Source organism: Malurus melanocephalus, unplaced genomic scaffold (assembly GCF_030028575.1).
Source record: "Malurus melanocephalus ecotype Western Australia unplaced genomic scaffold, MMel_1.1 scaffold_103, whole genome shotgun sequence".
NCBI classification, from domain to species: Eukaryota; Metazoa; Chordata; class Aves; order Passeriformes; family Maluridae; genus Malurus; species Malurus melanocephalus.
The window spans coordinates 1,535,374-1,556,179 of NW_026623335.1; the positions used below are offsets into that span (position 1 = coordinate 1,535,374).

At 39.3% G+C, this 20,806-nt stretch overlaps 1 protein-coding gene across 1 annotated transcript in view; it reads left to right on the plus strand.

Moving 5' to 3' along the window:
* LYRM4 (LYR motif containing 4) overlaps positions 1 to 20,806 on the plus strand; it is an 84,809-nt gene that overhangs the window by 62,710 nt on the left and 1,293 nt on the right. The gene's annotated exons all lie outside the window — the stretch shown is intronic.

The following is a 20,806-nucleotide window of genomic DNA, read 5'->3' on the forward strand; positions in this document are numbered from 1 at the left end:
AGGYAAAAATCAGCACYCAATCCATTTCAGTTGTTGCAATTRCACRGATTATGACCTGGAAACTGCTTTCYCTGTAGGAATCTATTTACCTAATTATTTTTAAGTAGATAATATTTTATTTCTGATTGCATTTTTTGTCTTATTAATGAAGTCCATGAATCTACCTGTCCTATGCATTAAATTCTCACTAAATTCTACTAATTAAGGAACGTAAGTCAAAGTTTTTCTAGTAAAGAGCTAAAGATCAGTACAAACGGCAAGCTGCATTTACGAGTTTTATTAGGATCCTTAAGGTCTCTATTGCTAGGTCCCAGATGAACTCTGAAAGTGCTGTTCACATTCAGAAGCAAGTTCTGATAGAATTCAATAATCTCAATAAAGTCCGTGAAAGGAAAGCAAAACACATCTAAAGCTAAAACAGAAGGAAAACCTTTAAACTATTGGAAGCCCAGGTGTGACTGTAGTTGTGTACCTGGTCTAGCCTAGAGCCATCACCCHGAAACTCCCAAAATCAGCTGCCCTCTGGCTGCCATTCTCACAGCTGTYTGTTGCTGACAACAGGGAGAGGCACCATGTGTCAGTTCTTGCCTGATGCTGACAGTCCATATRTCTCTTCATTAAATGTCTTTAAGGGTTGTGCTTATACTGGCAGTGCTCCCAGTTTACCTTTTGCATTGAACTAAGAACACTTGTTSTGATGTAAGTGGGACTGAAGGGGAGTGGGCAGCCACAGAAAAACTGCCTTTGGCCCTCTCTTTTATATATACAGTCATGGGAAKGTTTTAATACTTTCCATAGCTTGCCCCACTATTTGTTTTTGACTGTGTTTGCGATGCATTTTTCTGGAGAAGGAAAGGAGTCATGGCCCAGAAGCCATGCAGATGAGATTGAAATGTGTCGGTGTTCACTCTGCCTGAGGTACCATTTCAGAGTCCTGTCTGTGTTGCACTGTGTGTGAGTGACTCGTAGCAAGCGTTGTGGACACATCAATGCATCCACAGCACCCCCRATAACCCTCATTTTGGGCAGCAGTAGGTGGAGCTGCTCTGCATGGCTCACTTCCAGCAGCGGTGCCCAGGCCCCAGGGCTGCTCCTCTCCGGCAGCAGGGAGGGCTTGTGCCCTCGCACCCAACACTCAGAAGCAGCTGCTAACACCAGCAGTGCCAGAAATCTCTCTGAAAGGAAAAGAGGGAAAGAAAGCACTCCCAAGYTGATGTTTACACAAGCATGATTTGTCAAATGGGTTGCTCCTCTGTAGGTCTCACTGCCCTCCACATCTTGGGATGTTTGAGAATTAAGGTACTTGCTGTGATGCTGAAATAGGAACAAAAGCCTTTTYTACACACATGTTTCTGGTATGCTGATCCACCACTTGCTGTTGTCCTGTTGGTCTTTTTTTGTTGTTACTGTTGCACAGACTGTTGGTTTTTAATCTCTTCAACAGCTGACATAGTCGTTTTACCATTTAATCATTCTGCTACTTGCAGACCTCAGTGTTTCCATAAGGCAACAACTGTCAAATATTAGCCAGGATTTAGTTATTTGCTTTAGTTCTTTACATAAGGACTTACTTACAGCTAAGACATGTAAGATTTTCCAAAAGATACACTTGCTTTCAAGGAAGAATGGATTAAAATATGTTCTCCTTACATAAAACCATTTGCTTCTTCCTTTTCTATGAGTGCTGACCTGGCAACATAGGTTGGTCCTTTATAAAAACGAGGAAAAGGGGTAGTGTTGTATATGCATCCTCTTTTACTAAAATTTAAGCAGGGACAAGGGTCTTCCTCTAAGTGATCATTCTGGGCACTTAATGAAAATGCTTGGTCTTTTATTATTGAAGGCTGGTTGCATTTTATTTCAAAAATGCTTGGGCAAATACAGAATTTAAAAGGAGTGAAGGCTGTAGCTTGATCTCAGGAATGACTGGCAATGTTATGGCTGCTTTAAAACAGAAGGCAACATTGACATATTGCGCTTGTCCCTTCAGACTTAAGAGTCTGTCTGTTAATGTTAAACATATGTCCATTGACTGTAGCTGTGCTATGGTTTCKAAGACAGAAAAGATGCTCAGAATTTCCTATTCTTATAAAAGAAAAGAAGAAATTTCATTTTTATGAGATARAAATCTTGAAGAAGATTTTTGTATRCYGAATGAAAGCACTAACTTTCTGTTATTCTTTTTAAAAACTRAATTTGGGCCAGGTGGGTTTTCTGCTTCTGACAGGAAGAGCTAGACCTTTGGCACCATTTGCTTTGTGCTATGACTCTATTATACTTTTGGGAGAATAWTTTAAACTAGACAGTATGTTGTGGCAACAGTACAATCACATCCTCTCAAGGAGCTCTTGGTGACTTACTTGGCAAGGCAGCATTGCATAAGTGATTGCCTCAGCAGGACTCAAACTAAACTTTTAAAACGTTATCTACTGCAACTCAATTTAGGTTCAGGAGGACATTTTCCCTTTGTTACAATTTTATTACTATGTCAGTTTAATTTTTTATTATTCAGGTCTAGGTTTATCAGCTCATATTTCTTGAGCTTGTAGGACTGAACATTGTAAAATCAATATTTTCGCTAATTAAGGTGGGTTTTGGGAGTGGATAATCAAACAGTGGAGTGAATCATTAAAAACTTACATGCTAATATTGACTAGCATTATTGGCAAAAGGAGACCAATTCTCTATGCCAGGCACTTCTTTCTTTCRTATATTTTTAATGCAGAAGCAAAACATGTTCAGTAAAAATTGATGTTCTCAGCATTTAGTAGTGTTGAGATGGTCCTTTTTGGATGTAAAAGCAATGTGTTAAAATTCGGGGCACTCAGATGTAGCATTTTCTTTCCCATCATTTAACTTAGCTGTAATTGGTGTCTGACTGTGTTTGGAAATAGCTAGGAAGCCCCTGCCTCTTAGGAACATAACGGATCATTGCTAATTATTGCCAATTTTTGCCACTACATTTTTGCCCTCACAGTGATGTTTTTTCTTGTCTGACACTGGCTAATGTTGGTTTTGGTTTCTTTGTTTACATTAGCCATGGCCTTACTCGTGTTTGCTTCTGGTCTTCTCAGTGGGTGCTACTGAAACAGGCGGGTAAGAGATGATTTGCTGCCACATTAGGAAACAGCTTCCTTCCCCCCAGTTCCCCTACCATGGACTGCCAATGGGACACTGGATGCTGTTGAACACCATCATTTTATTCTGGGGCATTTGACTGACTTTCACCTTACAAACATGTACTCAAAAGGCTCAGGTCTGCTCTGTGATTCAGAGTGACCTGAGAMTGTGCTTCACTCCTGGATCAGATTCTTGCATGAACAAACTGCTCAAGATCTTTTCTGTAAGGGTGATACCTCTTTGGCAGGGTTACTTYATGGATCTATCATATGCAGGGGCTCTTTTTTAAAAGAGAGTAAGACAAAGACTGAGAATACATTCATTCACTCCATGGGTATAAAAACATAAAGTAGTAAACTCAATCTGACATGAGCCAAGCCTCACATTGCATTTCTCATTCTGTTTTTCTCTGTGCTTTTTCAACTACATCACAACTTAAGGAGATATTCTGTAGTTCTTCATAACCTTCCTAATGAAAGGAAACTTGGAATCACTGTGGAATTAAGGCATGAGAGTTTAGGTGGCTGGACGGAAGGAGGGTCCTAAGGAGAAATTACATCAAATATCATTTGAGCCATAGAAAATGATAAATGTGTTACCACTATTTCCTGAGAAAGTTGCTCACAAAAATGCTTAATACATTTTTATTGCCTAATTAGAAGTTCAAAGGAAAAGCTTTTTTGATGAAAACACAGTATTTATCATTCTTGTTTCTAAGATTAACTTCTTCAGTTTGCATGGGAAGCTTTGTAACACTTGCATATTGACTSAGGCAGGCTGTAGTAATTAGAGCAAGTTTTAGTCCGTCTCTTACAATACCCCTTAACAATTCAACATTTCCCTCTGTGACTGAAAGAAATTGAATTTATGTCCCTTACAATCAGCTGGGACAAAGTAACACAGTGAGATACAAGTTCCTGTGGCAAGTGCTTCCAGTTTATAAGTGTTATAGGGTTTGTATTTAAACTAGAGAGAGGTAGGCAGGTACTTGTGCCTCCCTGGGACAAACTACACCATGATTTTGCAGGGAAGAAGGGACCTCAATTTGCAGCCATTAGATTGTGTAGCTTTTGCCCTGCATTCATTAAAAGGTTTTCAAACTGGGACTGGAAGTGARGGCCAGTAAAGAAAAGTGGGTGGTGAGCTCTGTAGCCACTGCAAGGGCAAGGAACACCAGGGAGGTGACAGCAGCTCTGAATATGCTTCCCTTATTTTGTGGTAGCTTGCTGGTCTACCCTGTGTGAACTTTAAAATGACAGTTTCTATAGATGTGAATTTAGGAAGCCTACTTTTCTATATTGTTGGGCCCCATGGCTTGATGGTTGTGGTTCCCTCATCACTTAAAAGATCCTGTGTAGGCTTTATCTGTAGCTGAAACCTTTACAACTCTCCTCTCCTGARTTGGTTCTCTGCTGACTAAACAGAGAGACTTGCACTCAAGCTGTAGCCTTTCTTCCAGAGAAGCCATTAATTGCATTTTCTTCTGTAGGTGGTWGCCAGGTGTCTGTAGGAACTTGTGAGAACATAATATCTTTATTCTGCTGTAAAAGCAAACAGAAGCAGCTTCAGAAGTTACTACCAACACAAATGCAGATAATAKAACTGCAAAACCCTACCAGGTTTTGAAAGATGGTTTTAATGTCACTCAGAAGAATTTCTGTAGAAATTCTGCAGTCAAAGACTGAGTTCGTGGACCAAACAARCACTCAAAAATCAAGAATAAAAATTTTAACTTACTTATTCAATTAGATTTGCATGCTTACAGTTTAAATAAATTCCTAATTGGCTAGCATACTTTGTATTTTTTCCTTGCTCATGCATTTTAATGTAATTATTGATTGGACTGTAAGCTTGAAACAAAGTGAGAAATATTAGTCTACAAATGCTGATTTGTACAGAAAAACCTATGCACCAGTTTGTAAGATGTTCTGAATTTTTTTAAGAAACAATTCTTGCTGAGTTGAGAGCTTTTCCTTATACTTGTGAGCAGCAGATATTATTGTACCTCACATAGATTTGCTGTAGGCAGTGTTGAAGTGCCTGAAAAAGTCTGTCAAACTGCTTTCAGAAATGGCAAGACATTGTCAATTAACCCTGCAATTGTACAGCAAATTAGCAAATGTAGTATCGTGAGGATAATACTTTTTCTGTCACTCTCCTGTTTTTAGTGAGTGCATAGAGAGCCCCAGTGATTTAGCCCAATATTTAGGACTGAGAAGAACTGTCACATAATTAACTCTTTAATTTACCCAGGGGTTTTAATTAGCCTTATTACTTTTATTTATTATTATTTATCTGCCCAAGTGACTGGTGTAAAGGACATCAGGTCAGGCAGGCAGAAAAGTATGGAGAAGTTGGCCATCTGTTTCTCCTTCTGGACAGATGTTGTAGTTGGGATGCCTCCAGCCTAAGGGAATGGAAAGCCTGAACTCCCTGCCTGGTCCAGATGCTCCATGACTGTAAGTGTGTGCATGGTTTAGAAAGTTGCTCTTTCACAAATAGTTACCAGTCCTACAAGCAGTGGAACACTTCAGAGACTTATGTTAGCAGGAAGTCTAGCACAGATCTTCCTTATGTCTGTGCAAGTAAGAACAGGCTTAGTTGGTTTTTTTCTGGCTATAATTTTGGTCTGGAAGAGCAATGAAAGCCTGTGATGTAACCACAGTTGTCACCGTTTCTTTAGTCTGAGAAAATACCTGGGTTAAACATTGGCCTCTGCTCTGATGAATCAGCACCAAACCCATTTTAAAGTTTCAAAATCTATATCACTTGCTTATAGTGTGGAGTTTTGAAAAAAAATAGTTATCTTCAAAAACATCTCTTGTCTTTATGGTTAGCTGTATTTGCCATTCTCTAACACAAACAGATACTACATACAGCATGATTTATTTAGATGTGACTGAGCACAGCATCGGCAGCCACTCAATTGGTTGAGAAAATAYCACCTGGTATGATGAGAGTAGCATACCTTTTGCCTATATGCTCCAGCTCTTATTCTGTTGAAGCACTGGCTGCATCAGAAGAACCAATATTTACCAGTATGCTAAAGGACAAAAAGTTCAAGCACTTGGATTATTTGGAAGGCAGTCAGATTCTGTGGATTCAACTACAAGGAAATCTAGCCACAAAAAGTGTCTGTCTAGGGTCAGGCTGCTTTCCTCATCAAACATTCTCATGATAGCAGAGGGTAACTGATGAACACAAGAAAATGAACGGTATTTTTTTTTCTCACTGGCACGTAAGTGGTGTYCCCTGCAAATCACAGTTGAATGCAGGCAAGAGAGGCTTGTAACAATTTCAAGTTGCAGGTAGGTTTCCCAGAAGGCAAAACTATGGGATGACCCAATACCATCTTCTTGCTGGTTCTGTGTAAGTCCCCACCACCAAGCCTCACAGGATACAGGACCAAACACAAATCATAAATATGATGGGTAAGGATCCTTTCCTTTGCCTCTGAGCCACCATGCTCTGGAGTTCACCACACAAGKTCACACTGTATTTATTCCAAGGGTCCACTCCAATACAACCGACTTTGTGACCCAGAGTGTGGTCACTAGACACAGCTGGGCACTCTGAACAACTCTGCTTTAATAAAATAGTAAGAGCAGTCAGTCAGGTCAGCTTTTTCTATTTCTGCTGTCAGATGGGTTGCAGCAGGGGGTCACAGTGCGCTCCCAACCAGTTCAGAAATGGTGTCTGCTATTAGTCCTGCTTTGTCTGCTCCTGACAAAATGGTTGTTGGCTGGTTTAGTACTTTCTTTGAGTTACCCTCCTTCCTGGTACCTGGATTTGAGGAATATACCACTCGAAAATTCCCACAGAAGAAAAACATTTCTGAGGAAAATAAWTTTTTTTWAATTTTTTTTTACTGTTTGGAATGTTTTACAAAGTCAAAGCAAAATTATCAACTTACAATCTTGAGAGTTCAAAAGAGGTGCCAAGTGCACACTTACATGGTAAAACTCATTGCCACAGCATGCTGGRGATGCCAGCAAGTAGATGAGTTCAAATGGGGATAATACAAATTAATCAAGTCTGTTAAAATGGTGTTATGCTTACRTGACTCTGAAGTTGCCAAAAAGTTGTCACAAGAAGCAGAGGAGGCATTTCAGCAGAAGAATGTATGCATGTGTGTCATATTCATGCTCCCTTTCCCTGAAGAACTGCTTGTGGACTATGATAGGGACAAAATACTGGAAAAGGTGGATCTGCAAATTGATCCAATTATCAGTGCTTATGGTCACACTCACACCATTCTATTCTCTTTGAAATGCTTCTGGGTTTGTGACATTTGTCACCTACCTCTAAGGAGGGGATCACTTTGAAAAAAGTGATGAGAAGAGGAAGGAACTGTTTTCCCTCATMTCCTTGGTGCTCCAGTCCAACCTGACTACCTCTATTCCACAAAGGAGACATCCATTTTTCATATTTAAAAATTCATAGTAATGCTTGTAACTTCATTGGGGATGGAAGAAATATTTCTGTATTYTTCTGTGTTTTTGACATCTAGTTATAATCAAAAAAGGGAATTTTCACGTATATACCCCAGCTTTGTTCGAGTGAGGATGATGTTTTTGTGGATATTAATTTTGCAAAAATATTTTATCTGTTAATTTGTGGATGAAGTTTTTTAGTTGCTTCTTTGTTTCTTAATCCAAGTATTGGACTATCAGGCAGTGGAGAGCTGAAGTTGAAATTTTTCCATCAGGAAAACTAAACTGCTTTAGTTTACTCTGAAGAAGTGGCATAAACAAAAAAAAAGTATATACAACTGGACACTTAGAGTATGCTGTTGAATTGAATTTAATTAGGCTCTTTAAGGCAGTCAGGTTGAATTACACTATGCTTGAAAGYTTTTCCTTCTGATACAAGGATTTTTAGACCTTCCTGAGAAAATGAATACCATRGTGAAATTAGACCTTTTCTTAATGACTAATGTAATGAGGAGCACTGATATATAAACCCCACAGAATACCTGGGACYRRAGGAGACCTCCAGAAGTCTTTGCTCCAACCCCCAGCTTAGAGAGATCAAGGTAAAGCAGGTTTATCTATAAWGYAGCTTGCAGATAAWGTACTGATAATTGCAAGTCTAGCTGCAGTTTAAATAACTTWCCCTGTGTATGGAATATAATTCCTAAACTGCATTCTTCTGTATGTTGAGTTCTGCAAAATTATTTCAAATTTCTGTGTTTTGAGCAATAGAGAAGTACCGTGTTGCACAAGAAATGSTGGGTTGCTACAGTCTTCTCTAGCTGTGAAGGCGTTTCAGCAGTTTAATTGAAACAAAGTGGGAATATTCATAAAATACTTAAGAAATTTATTTTCAAGAGGTATTTATTCCACGGAAGTTTCTGTTTAGCTGAAAATAGCATCATCTGCATTGGTTGTAACATCTTGTATATGATTACATTTCAGTAAATATTTTTCAACTAATCACGTCTTTTGTGGTGTACCTTTGAAAGGCATGGCTCATGGAACATTAGTCATCAAATAAGGATCATCTTTTCAAGACTGGGATTGTAAATCTAGCATATGGAGTTAATTGGATTTGGGAACCAGAGCAGACAAGATTTGTTTCAGGGCTAGTGTGACAGTGGAGTTACATCATTAGGTTTTGTTTATTCAGTTGTGCATGTGGAGCACTGAGCAGGAGTAAAATAGTGCAATGGTTAAGCAGTAAGTGGTTAAACACAGCACTTAGGCTTGCATGTTTTTAAAGTGGAATTTTCTGGAATTTCTTTTGAAGTGCCACAATGCCATCTACTGGCTCACTTTTCTGTGTTTTTTTCCCAGAGGGGTGTTTCTTTTGTATACAGGCTTATAGGTTACGTTTTGACACAGTATTTTTTAAATAGCAAAATCAACAACCTGGGATAGAATGAGCAAAATAGTTTTTGGATGCATGTTTTTCAAAGGACATAATGCATTATATACATGAAAGAATCTTTTTTAATCTCGTACAAGTTAGTCTTGCTCTCCTTTTGTTAAAAGTAACTCTGAGATGATTAATACTGAAAGATAAAGGACAGATCTCTGCTTCCCATAGTATCTTGTGTGCAGTAGCTTCACTRTTTTATGTTTATAGTCAGTCAGTATTCCTTTGTGTTCCAATGTTATTATACAGAAAAATGGAAAGAAAATGAAGAAATATTTAAGGTGTCAAGCCACAGAAAGAGGAAAGTGTCRTATTAGAAATTATTTCAGACAGGAGTATTCAGTGACAAATTCCTAGATTGAGTCTATTCCCCATAACTGCCTCCTCTCCTTGCCTTCTCCCCAACATGTGTTTAAATAGTCTTTTCAACATTCATCAACAGCCTTCCATTGACAAAAAATTGCATGGACTTTCTAACAACTGCTATGGAGAAGCAGGTATTAGAAAATATTATTCTCAGTATCAGACTGTTCAAAYTATAAATGAGCAGTGGGCAGTTCTAGGAAGTTCTGTTTTTGGTTTTAATTAATGTGATTAATATTATCATAGGAGTAGCCCTCTGTCTTCCATTTGCTGCCAAAAGAAACAAATGAGCAAATATAAAAATAATTTAAAAAAAAAAAAAAAAAAAACGAACAGGGATGTAGGTACAGATAAACACTGTTATTTTTTGTTTCATTGCTGGCTTTTTGTCTAAGCTATCTGGAGATCTTCCTCATTAATTGGTCATTTTGTTTGTCTTCACAAAATACTTTCTACTTTTAATTTGCTCTCCCCCTTCACGTTCAGTTTTTTTCTAACGGAAGTGTTTCATAATCCTGCCTTTATTCGGTCTAGTTAGGAGAAAAAGAAACATTGGTAATGGCTTGTAACACTTTGGATTGTTTTTTTTAAATAGATTTGTAACTCACTCAAGCACCGCTCCAGAGTCATTATTCARAACAACAGAGCTAGAAAAAAATTTCCCAGCCGTTTCCTAGATGGCATATAATAAAGGTAAATTCAAACATCTGTGCCCTTGCTGGCCTTTTAGCCTTTATCTCGCTGACATTCACAAGGTCAAGTGGATCTCGCCAAGCCCAGTTTTTATCTCGCAGSGGCTGTATCGTGCTGACAGCAGCGGAGCGCTGGCGCATCGGTGCGCGCTGGGGAAGAGCCCGAGTGCCTTCACCGCTCCTATGGAAAGGAGGGGCTGTGCTCGCTGAGGGCACGGGGTTACTACAGTGCGGCTGGTGGGCTGCACGCCGCGAGCAGTGAAGCTCAAATGATCGTACTTGGCACCCGCGCTGTGTTTTGTTATGGAAATGATCCGTGTCACCGAGGGCGGCCGGGGAGCGGGGCGCGCTGGCAGCTCGGGCTTCCCCTCCGTGCTGAACGAGCCCCCAGAAGCCGTGTGGGAGGGGAGAACCCTCCCTGGAGCATCCACTGCTCTGCTGCCTGGGTCTGGTGGGCTCTTTCGGGAGAGGAATGCTCTATCTGCCATGTGCAGAGGAGCAGGCGTTGCTCCCTGCCTGCCTGTGTTTGGAGTAAGTGCTAACCTCCCACTCCTAATTGTTATCTGCGCTGGGAAATACTRGGGCAARCCTTCACGTAGTGTGACATTAAATAAGGGAGGACTGGCAAAACCAGAAGAGCAAACAGGATGATTTTATACCACTTCTTCCATTACAATCTCTTTTTTTTTTTTTCTTTGAACTGGTCTGTGCTATTGCGAAGAAGGAAGAACTAATTAGGCCGGTTGCTGAAAGTGTTTTGCCACCCACACTACTGAAAAGAATTCTTTGTACAGAATTAGCTTCTACCAGCTGTGCTAAACCCAGTAATTTATCTTTGCCAAAAAAACAAGAAAAAAATGCTGCTTTAGTTTAGTCCAATTAAACAAGTTAATGTAAGCTATACCSTATATCCACACAAACACAGATATCTCCTGCTCAAAAGTTGGAGGGTTTGCAAATMATTATTTTCACCCTCCTTATTTCTTCTTCGTGTTTGTAAAAAGGGGTGGGTCGGCGAGCACTGGGAAGTTAACCCATGTGTGTGTGGAACTGGCTGAGTGTGAGCTGAAGGGYGATGGCAGAACACCTGCCTGAACTCGGGCAGGTTTGACTCGAGGGCTTGGCTTTGCCTTGGTGTGGTGCTGCAGGTGATGTTTGCCTTGGGACTCAGAGGCAAGGGCAGCAACTCCTGCCCTGGGGAAGAGGCTGTAGGAAGTCAGAAGTGTACCCACTCTCTTCTGGAGTAACTTCAAGAGGAACAGAGTGGTTCACTGTGTTTGTGGTTATGGCTCTGCAGAGGCTGCTTAATAAAGTAGATTGAAGGCAAGTGTTTTCACTGGGACGTTGGTTTGGAAACTGAGCTGGACCTGAGAAGTGATTTCAGGATGTCCTTGGCAAGTGAGAACTCAGAGGCCCAAACATTTACTGAAATTCAACAAATCCATCCTAACTCCTAAAACTTGAATGTCCTTTCTTCTCATTGGCTTCTTACTCAGTTTTTTAAAGAGTGTACACAGTCCAGGCAATTGGGTTCTTTGTATGGCTCTCACTGGAACACTTCCAAAAGAGAGGAGGAAAAGAAAAATGCTCTTTGAAGCTTGGAGGTTTGGAGATAGTAAACCAAGAATGATGGCTGAGCAAGAAAGCACACATCTTTGGATATCCTCCATCACAGAAAGTAAGATAAACAAGGAAATTATCTTCATGATTTTGTCAGGAACAGATGACTGTAGTTTAGTAATCTGTAAGAATTTTGCCAAAAAAAGGAAGTCTTTTTAATGCAGAAAAATAAAAATGTATTCCTGTCCTGATACATTTAGAGATCTCCAAAACACTGCAGCAGAGACTTGATGTGTAAGTATTTGTCTCAATGGGGTGCTCCTTTCTGCGTGAAGATGCAGATTGAATCAAAAACATCCAATACAAAATTTATCTTTGTAAATACAGCTATATTTTCTAAATATATTCAATTTGTTATCTCTACACTTTCAAAYTTAATTTTGTGATTGGAATGGACACAAAAGAAAAGCCCTGCCTGTAATCGCATCTGAGGTGTGTGTAAGGTAACATCAGTGCAGAGGAAGAGACCTATTGGAACCTTAAAGTAAATTGTTCTTCATATAAAATTAAGTTTACTCCTTGGTTATAACCTTCTTGGAGGACAGGGAAGAATGAAGTTTTTCTATCTCTTATGTCTTTCTCTTTTGTCTTGGAAAATTATGTTACAGAATTGACTTTTTTTCTTGAAACACGAAATGCCTTGTTACTTTAAAATGGTAATGAAGCACCTGTCAGTTTTATAAAATGCAATGTACCTGGTGCTGTCCTGTAACCAGCACCRGGAATTTTGATAAGGACAATTTGAAATCTTGAAGCAGACATATCACCATCAAATAATTAAACTACAGCTAGCACCCATTCAAATCCAAAATTCAGCAGCTCRCTATGTCTTTCACTTCCACAAACATAGCTTTTGTAGTATATAAAGGCATTTTTTAAAAAACATTCTTGTGGCTCAAAGGACATTAGGAAAACAGAAAATTTAAATTGTTAAGTCAAACAATATGACAGTTCTGAGTCATCTGAACTTTTCCCCTCAGAATAAATAAAAAAACCAAATTCAAGTTAATTTAGTTAATGCAGTATTCATTTACCAAATATACATAGTGTGTTAYGCTTGAAAAGAAAAATATTTGATGCATCTTTCTGTAATAGGTGATTGTGCCAACCCATCTTAATTTTCCTGCTAGTTACAGGTAATTCTTTTGTTTAAGCAATCAAAGAGCTGAGCTGTGAGAGTAATTATACATCTCTGTACTTCTGCTACCTATATATGCTTGTTTTAAAATATTGGGCAGGATCCTGCAGAGAGAGGTAACTCCCACCRGAGAGTCCTCAAGCATAATACATGTTGTGTACTTGTTACCCATTTGTCTCTTGGAGTTATTACTGCAGGTATTKGTGCAGCCTCGTGCTTTACTGCAGATGCTGAGAAAGCTTCTCGTTCAGAAACATCAGAATTGAAGTGTAGCAAGTATGCACGGGTGACTACTGTGCTGTGTGAGACACCATAGGTGTGGACTTTGAATGAGTGAGTGCAGGCCCAGCTGGGATCAGAACAGCTGCTGGCCTCAAAGGCAATGATGGCCAAGGTTTTCCAAGCTGCCAACCCAAATGCATTTTAGGGAGCCATCAGCATTGCCATGTGCCACTGTGTTTTCTTTCCTGAAGAATCAGTGGCTTTAGCTGTTCCCACCACTCTGGGCTTTCACAAGGAAAGYTCCAATGTATTCTCCGTCATGTTTGTTTTATAGAGACCCCTGGATGCATCTTCCAAGAGCTACACCCAGCCAGCCCTGATTTTCAGTCCTTGGTATCTTGGTACATGCTGTCTTWAAATGTCTCAGCTCCTGAAGTTCAGCATTTCCCAGCAAACATACTTTATGTACTTTTCTCCTTGCAYTTACTTTATGTACTGTTCACTTAAAAATGTGGTGAAGACAAAGGAACCAAGCTTTTCAAGGCTTTAAAGAGTCATCATTTAGACRAGCAAATCACAGTTAAAAATAGGGGAAGTCCATGTAGCGTTTGCTGCTCTGGAACTTTCTTTAAGTTCCAATGGCTTGGGACAAAATCAGATATTTTTGGGAGGGAGGATAAATGAAGAAGATGATGGGCATTATTAAAAAAAAAAAAAAAAAAAACGGGGGAACAGGTGTATAAGTAATTTTCTGAAAGACATTAACATGCAAACATGCCATATACATCTTTGTGCAAGTGTTCTGCAGCTCTCCCCAGCAGCCAAGTTCCCCAGTTTACATGAGAAATAAGRCTAAAGCTGATTCTTTCAGTGCATGGCATTTCTGGCATCTGACTTCAGATGCAAGTGTTGTAAAAGGTGATCTTTAAATTATTATTGTTGTCATAATGTTGTKGCAGCTCATTTTAGTACCACAGTAGTTCAGAGTATGAAAGTTTATTAGGGCTACAGAATTRCTTGATCACACTACTCAATAAGCATATTTTAATATCTGTTTATGTCTGTCTACAATGAGTACATTTTCTTCAGTGTTCCATTCCAAAAGTCTCTTGGAAGTAATGGTCCAAGAAGACACTGAAGAGTGAAATACTTTCCTTTTATAATGACAATTTAGTTTTTGCTGTTGTGGAGTTAGYGTATCTGCAATACACAAACATTACAGTACTTTCGTGGACCTAGTGCAGAATGTGTGTTTTGTGACAGTGGCTGTTGTATTATACTACTGACAAAAGTAAGGCAGGCACTCACATTGGCWTTGATGAATTCTGCTTATGTACAGAACAAAACATAGGGTCCTCTGTGAATGGTCTGGGTATTTACATACCAAATGTCTCAGCATTACTAGACTACCTGTTATACCACRCTCAGCACAATGTTATCTAGGTCTTTGTCTGTATATTTTCAAGTACATATGTATTATATTCCTTTTCTTGCCACACTCAGCATCTTAATTGAGTGATTTTTCTCCTCGACATGCTATGTTGAGAAAAGATCAGGCCATATTAAATTTTTCCCCTTTACCCACATGGGATTGATTCTTTAGAAGACCTGTTTCTTTTGTATTYGGATTTTCAAAGACTTTGAGCTGATCTGTGAAAGTAGAGGCTTTATATGCAAATGTGAGAGAAAAAGCAAAATGCTGAAGTAGCATTGGCAGGTAACAAACAGGGAGGGAGGASTGGTGGGAGCCTGGAGATCACCAGGATGCTGAAAGCTTGAAAAGATCACACCCATTCAGAGCATTACATCTGCAGACCAGCTTCTTCTTTGGATGAGTTGTATCAAACCTTCACCTGGCTGTTCAAGCCCAAAATTAGACACTGCTTGCTTTCCTGTGGCCCACCGTCTGACATCGTTGTAAGGTATCCTTTGCAACAGCAGAGGGATGATTCTTCCCCCCTGCAGCCATTTGCTGTTGGGCCCAGTGTGCTTTTGAGATGGCATTTKCCTTGTCACACTCCTTTTTATCTGTAGGCTGTGCAGCTTGCAGGAAACAAGAGAGGTGAAACTGGGTGACTTTACTGRAGGACATGATCTGGTCCACTTGGCTTTCACAGAATGATAGAACAACCCAGATTGAAAGATTCCCAATGATTTCCTCTCTGTTACTTCAAGCTACATCAAGTGAAGTTACTTGGAGCAAAGGCTATCATGCCCATGTATTATCTGTCATGCCCATATTGTCTCTAAGGACAGTAGCATATTTCTGTAATTTTAAGGAAAAGGGGCTCTCTTAACTGAGAAATAAATTTAAAAAGAAGAATCTCATATACAAAATACACATGAATATATATGCTGCGTGTAAATCGCTGCTGGAATAGATAAGGTTCTTTGCTCTTTTCACTAAAGAGTCTCTCTTCAGGGARACCTACGGAATAAATGAATGAGACTGTTAAATAAATACATCATCCTGCTTCTGAYAGACCAAATTAAGGTGTTCCAGATAAAGAGCATATCATTCTAACAAAATTACATAATTTATCATCATTAAGAGAAATAACTTTCAGATACATTCTCACCTGTTAGCTGGCTTACTTTACTTCACACCTTCATATGCAGTGAAAGCCCAATAAATGATAGCAATAAATATATTCTGCCTTTTCAAAAGTTTCATGTAGCAGTGGTTGTAGGAGATGTTATGGCACAAAGAAACAAAGAAAATARCATTTGCAAAACACAGGCAGAAGTAAAATACACAGTAGTTCTAACTTCTCAGGTCTCAGAAGCTTTCCTTCACTTCCTGTGTAGACAAATGGAATCAATTAAAGTAAGGGAAATGTCTCCGAAATATTTTTTTCTACATTGATTTCAGCTCTGAAGAACTGGAATAACCTAAGTGTTGAAGAAGCCAAATGCAGTTTTTYAACATTCTTTCCTGAGTAAAAAATAAGGCTTCTGCTGTAGCATTTGATACCAACACACAGAGTTGGCAAGGAACTAAAAGTTATTGATGAGATTTTGGTTCCATTTGAGTTGTATTAATTACTGTGTATCACACTGATCCRTTTATTATTGCAGTGTAAGATCATTTCAAAAATTGCTGTCCATATTAATTTAAAAACAAACAAACAAAAAATGTTAAACTGGCCTTAGTTAACATGAAAAATATAAAGTGTGCTGTTTATAGCATATCCAATTTTGGGTGTGGGGAAAAAAATGTAATGCTTCCTAAAAACAATAACCACTTCACTTAAATTTGCTGTAGGATTGCAAATTGGTTGGCATCATCCAACAGGAAAGACAATAGGTAAACAACTTACAATACTGTTGCCAGCTCTTCAAAGTAACCATTATTTTTGTACATTTCTWTTTTTCTCAGCATTCACAGTGCAAGAAAATATGATTGGGGAACTTCTTCATATAGAGGCCCAGATTAGCAGCAGTAAATGCARTATTACTGTGGTGTCATCAGGGATTTTTCTTCCTAGTTAAGAWTCAGCAGTGTGCCCATGAGATATACCTGTCAACTTTTCAGGTGCTATAGGAAAAAACAACCTGATGTAATCTATGCATGTGTGCGTGTGTGTGTTTGTGTATGTGGTATAAATATATTAATACACAGGACTTTCTCCTTTTTCTCCATAATAAAGAACCATGAAAATTTATATGTTTATATGTAAACATACAGCTGTTGTAAGGTAAACATTTATTGCCTGGAAATTTGCAGTAAGACAGAAGATGGCTGTTTGCTATCTAGAGATTGGGTTTTTAATTTATTTTTCATATATTTATATATGTGTATATAACAACCTATATATATTTAAGATRTGTAAATGTGTTTAATATGTAAAGCTATCTGTAGTACATCAGCTTTAGTCATGATATGCATTTCTTCAGGATAATCAGGAAACCRTTGTTACTTCTCCAGTAGTATCCCCTCTTGGGAGATATTTTTTTTTTTTAAAAACTGAGACCTAGAAGARTTTCTGTCTCTCATTGTTTTCACATTGTTATGCTGTGGTGGCACTTTTATGTGTTTAGRCCTTGCTTTGTCCAGTGAGGTGATTCTACATGAGGTGAGTTTTGCACCCTCTCCTGTTAGGCCGCTGCTGCTTTTGTCTGCCATCAAAAAATAAACARTGGCATGAAAAAAAAAGTTAGTTTCCTTTTGAGGGCAGAAGGTTGTTCCCTAGAGATTACTTCAGCAATTATATTTAAATGAGGGGAGAGTTATTAAATAAACATTTGTTTATTGATTATTTTTGTTATTCTAGTTCTTACTCTAATTATTAGTAACTGAGAGTTTTGTTACTTGTTTTACAAATGGGGTGAGACATAGAAGGGTCAGAGGAGGGAAACTCCTCTGTTCCACTCTTAAATCAACTTAGCTTAGAAAGCGATGGTAAAAGCAGCACTGCAAGGGTCTGTAGCCATATTGCATGGATTTACATAAGAACACACCCAGACTGCAGTTACGAAGGTGATGTTTCTGTGCTGGCCATGCCCAATCAAGGTATGTCACCTGCTCTGCGAGGTTCTAAGATTCCTTCAGGGGCTGAGACCTGTATTATTGTCTCTCCTTTCATATGTCCATCCTGCTAAGAGCTATTACAAGCCAGATTTCTTGTCAGTTTGACTTTCCATTTGTTTACTAAAGCTGTGGGCATCCTTCTTCAGAGCCACCCATGTGGGATGTACACTTCAACTGTACTTTGCTGTGTCCTTTTGGACATTACCTTTCCAGAGGTCTGCTGCCCAGCTACTTACCTGAGTAATTTTAGGGCACTCACACTGAAATTTATCTTGGATGAGACCTCACCCAAGCAGGTAACCAGTAGTTTGGAGATTGGTAAGTTTGGCAGGAAGRTATGGATGAGTAATTCAGTGACAGTGAGAAAAAGTATCTTCATCAGGGCTCAGCAGGATCTGTTGGAGCTTGTGGGTTATACACCACACAATTACAATTCTGTAAAGTACATGAGAAAAAGAGATGTCTGGTCACCTTTGTGCTGCAGAGCCAACGCAACTAAGGAAGGAAAAATAGGGTGATTATTGAAGTAGACAGACATTTATACAGAGCTGTCAAAGAAAGATGTCATCATACTTTTCAGAGCAGAGCTGTGCACTCCGAATGAAGCAAGTTCAAAAAAAAATTTTAAAACCTGGTCACCTTATTTTCAGCCTTGCAAAAATATGAGCAGTCATTCTACCTCAACTCTGAGCTTCATGTGGATGAAAAACACAAGACATGCCACATACCTTCAGAAATTGAAGATGATGATATGGGATTATTTTGCAAGTAGTGGCARTGGGTCTGCAGGATCTGCTCCCCCAGCTGTGTCAAGAAGGGRAGGCAGCCCCAAGGATTCAGGCTGCCTCCAAGGCCAGCACTGTCCCATTGCAATTGCATYTGTCACATGGCTTGGCATGGAAGCCACTCATAACCTGCTCCCCAGCCAAGGTGTCCCTGAGGGTCAGGCACTGGCCAGAGACCTTTGGAGAGAGCAGAGTTCAGAGTTGCCAATGCCAACTGGATTTGTTGAATTTTTAGGGTAATGTCATGTTCTTTCAGTGTCTGCAGGACATTCAGATTTTGCTTCTATCATTCTTCTTACTTAATTCTAYGATTTAGTTCTTACTGCACCTCTCCATACATACCTCTGATGCTCTGTTATTTAGGGAAAATCTCTTCTACATGCTTTTTTACCCCAATAGCAATGAAAGATTCCATGAGGTGGCTTATTCCTGTGATTGCTTGCTACCAGCTATGACAAAGAAATAGTACTGTTGCTGTATGAACACACAAACACCTAATAACCAGAGAATGATTGGGATACTGGATGGACCAGCACTTCCTCTCAATGATTTCTTTTTCCCCATTTGTTGTCTCACATCTGCTGATTAATCGATTAATCCCATTCTGAAGCCCTGAGCCTTCTGGATTCAGACAGAAGGCAATRGTAAGGTTTTCAAGTTCACGAGAAAAGGCTGACCAGACAGGTTTGTACTAAATCTTTGAACAAGGACAAATCATAAGATTTTGAGGGCTGGATCTGTCAGAACCAAAGTACACMRTTTTGCAGGCAGAACTTAAATATCRAATAATTCAGAAGCAGCTGAAAAACTGCTTTATATTTTTGTTTATTATCTTCTCCTGATGACAAAGTGGTTCTTTATTGTATATTCTTTCCTAGGGAATTTAATTGCAATAAAGAGTTAAATAAAATTTTGTGTAACCAAGTTGCAGAGCAAATCATAGAGCCTTTTTCCCCAAAAGTTTCCTGTGGTCAGTGAATATCCCCTGGCACTGCCCTATGCACTGGCTTCCAGCCACCTACCAGAAGAGTAAAGGCAGTGCACAAGCTACAAACATACATGATGAAAAAAGAGCACAATAGGTAGCCACTTAAGTGTCTAATTTGGGAGAATGATCCTYAGTGAGTGCTTGCTGCTGGAGTGCTCTCTTTAGCCTCAGCATGGTGAGGACACTGTAAGAAGGCTGCTGAGGTTTGGAGGGTTAATGAGTGTCAGAGTGYAAATACTGGTGCAGTCCTTTTGCTGAGGCAGGCGATGTTTATAGATGGGCGTTTTTCTGCAGCTATAAATGGAAGGTCTGTTTGTTTTGTCTGAAGCACATGGGAAAGGCTTSATCATAACGTTAGAAATTCAAGACTAATGGCTTTTAAAAAAGCCTTCCATTTCAAAGTTCAGCTTAAAATGCCATGGCATAGGTTCTGCAAGGGAGGCAGCAGAGCAGGCAAGCTGCAGCAGCCCAGCAAAGGCYGACAGCACAGCACTGGTGGCTCTGTGCACTGAAACGCCTGCACGCCCGTGGTTTGCTAAGGAAGCAGCTCACACATAAATCTGTGCTTTTACTGCGTTGCAGTCAAGAGGTGCAGCGGTAGATAACATCACCTGCTGGCACAGGGACAGCAAACAGCAGCTCGTACCTTTCTCCTACAAAGCCATCTGCCACAGCTGAATATGATTGACTGAGAAGTCACGTACTCAGTCTCATCTATCTCCCCAGTTGGGGGAGAAAAAAAAATGCAATTCAGGTTTCAGCATTTTTGTAATCCCTCTGAGCCTCCCATTAAATTTGCTCTACTGTGTGGGAAAGGATTAAAGATTCTTTGGACTCCAAACACAGTATACAAAAATTAAGTACTCTACAGCATGGTTTGTGGTAAGGCAGCAACTMGAGTGTAGAGCCTGCCACATAACCCAGAGCAGCAAGTTCTCTTTGACAAGTAACGCTTGCTGACAGCTTAAAATTTCTGTTGGTAACACATGCCACAGTTTTGTGTGGCCTTTGTTTTAAATATTCTGTATGCAACATACTTCATAAGTAACTTCAAAAATAGTCAGAGTTGTTCATATGCTTTTACTAACTCTGAGTGCCAAAAAAAGGGAATATTTGCCAGCAAGGAAAACTTCTGTTCTTTTATGAACAGCTTCATAAATGCTCCCTTGTAATAAATATTTCAGGATTAAAATCAATGTGTTACAAGTTTCAGACAAGGCTGTTTATCAAGATGAAATAGTTCATTTCCTAAAAGGCAATATTATTCACATTYGATGTGAGTGTGAGCATAGATGAAAAATTTTTATTCAAGAGCAACCAGGACCTTTTCCCCACAAAAAAATGGTAAACGGAAAATGCCAAAAACATTCTTTCCCTAATTTTTTATTACTTTGAGAGCCTGACTTGCTGCTAGGCTTAATTTGCACAGTATTAAATTCTACTAAGTATACTGGGCTTAGTGTAATTAAG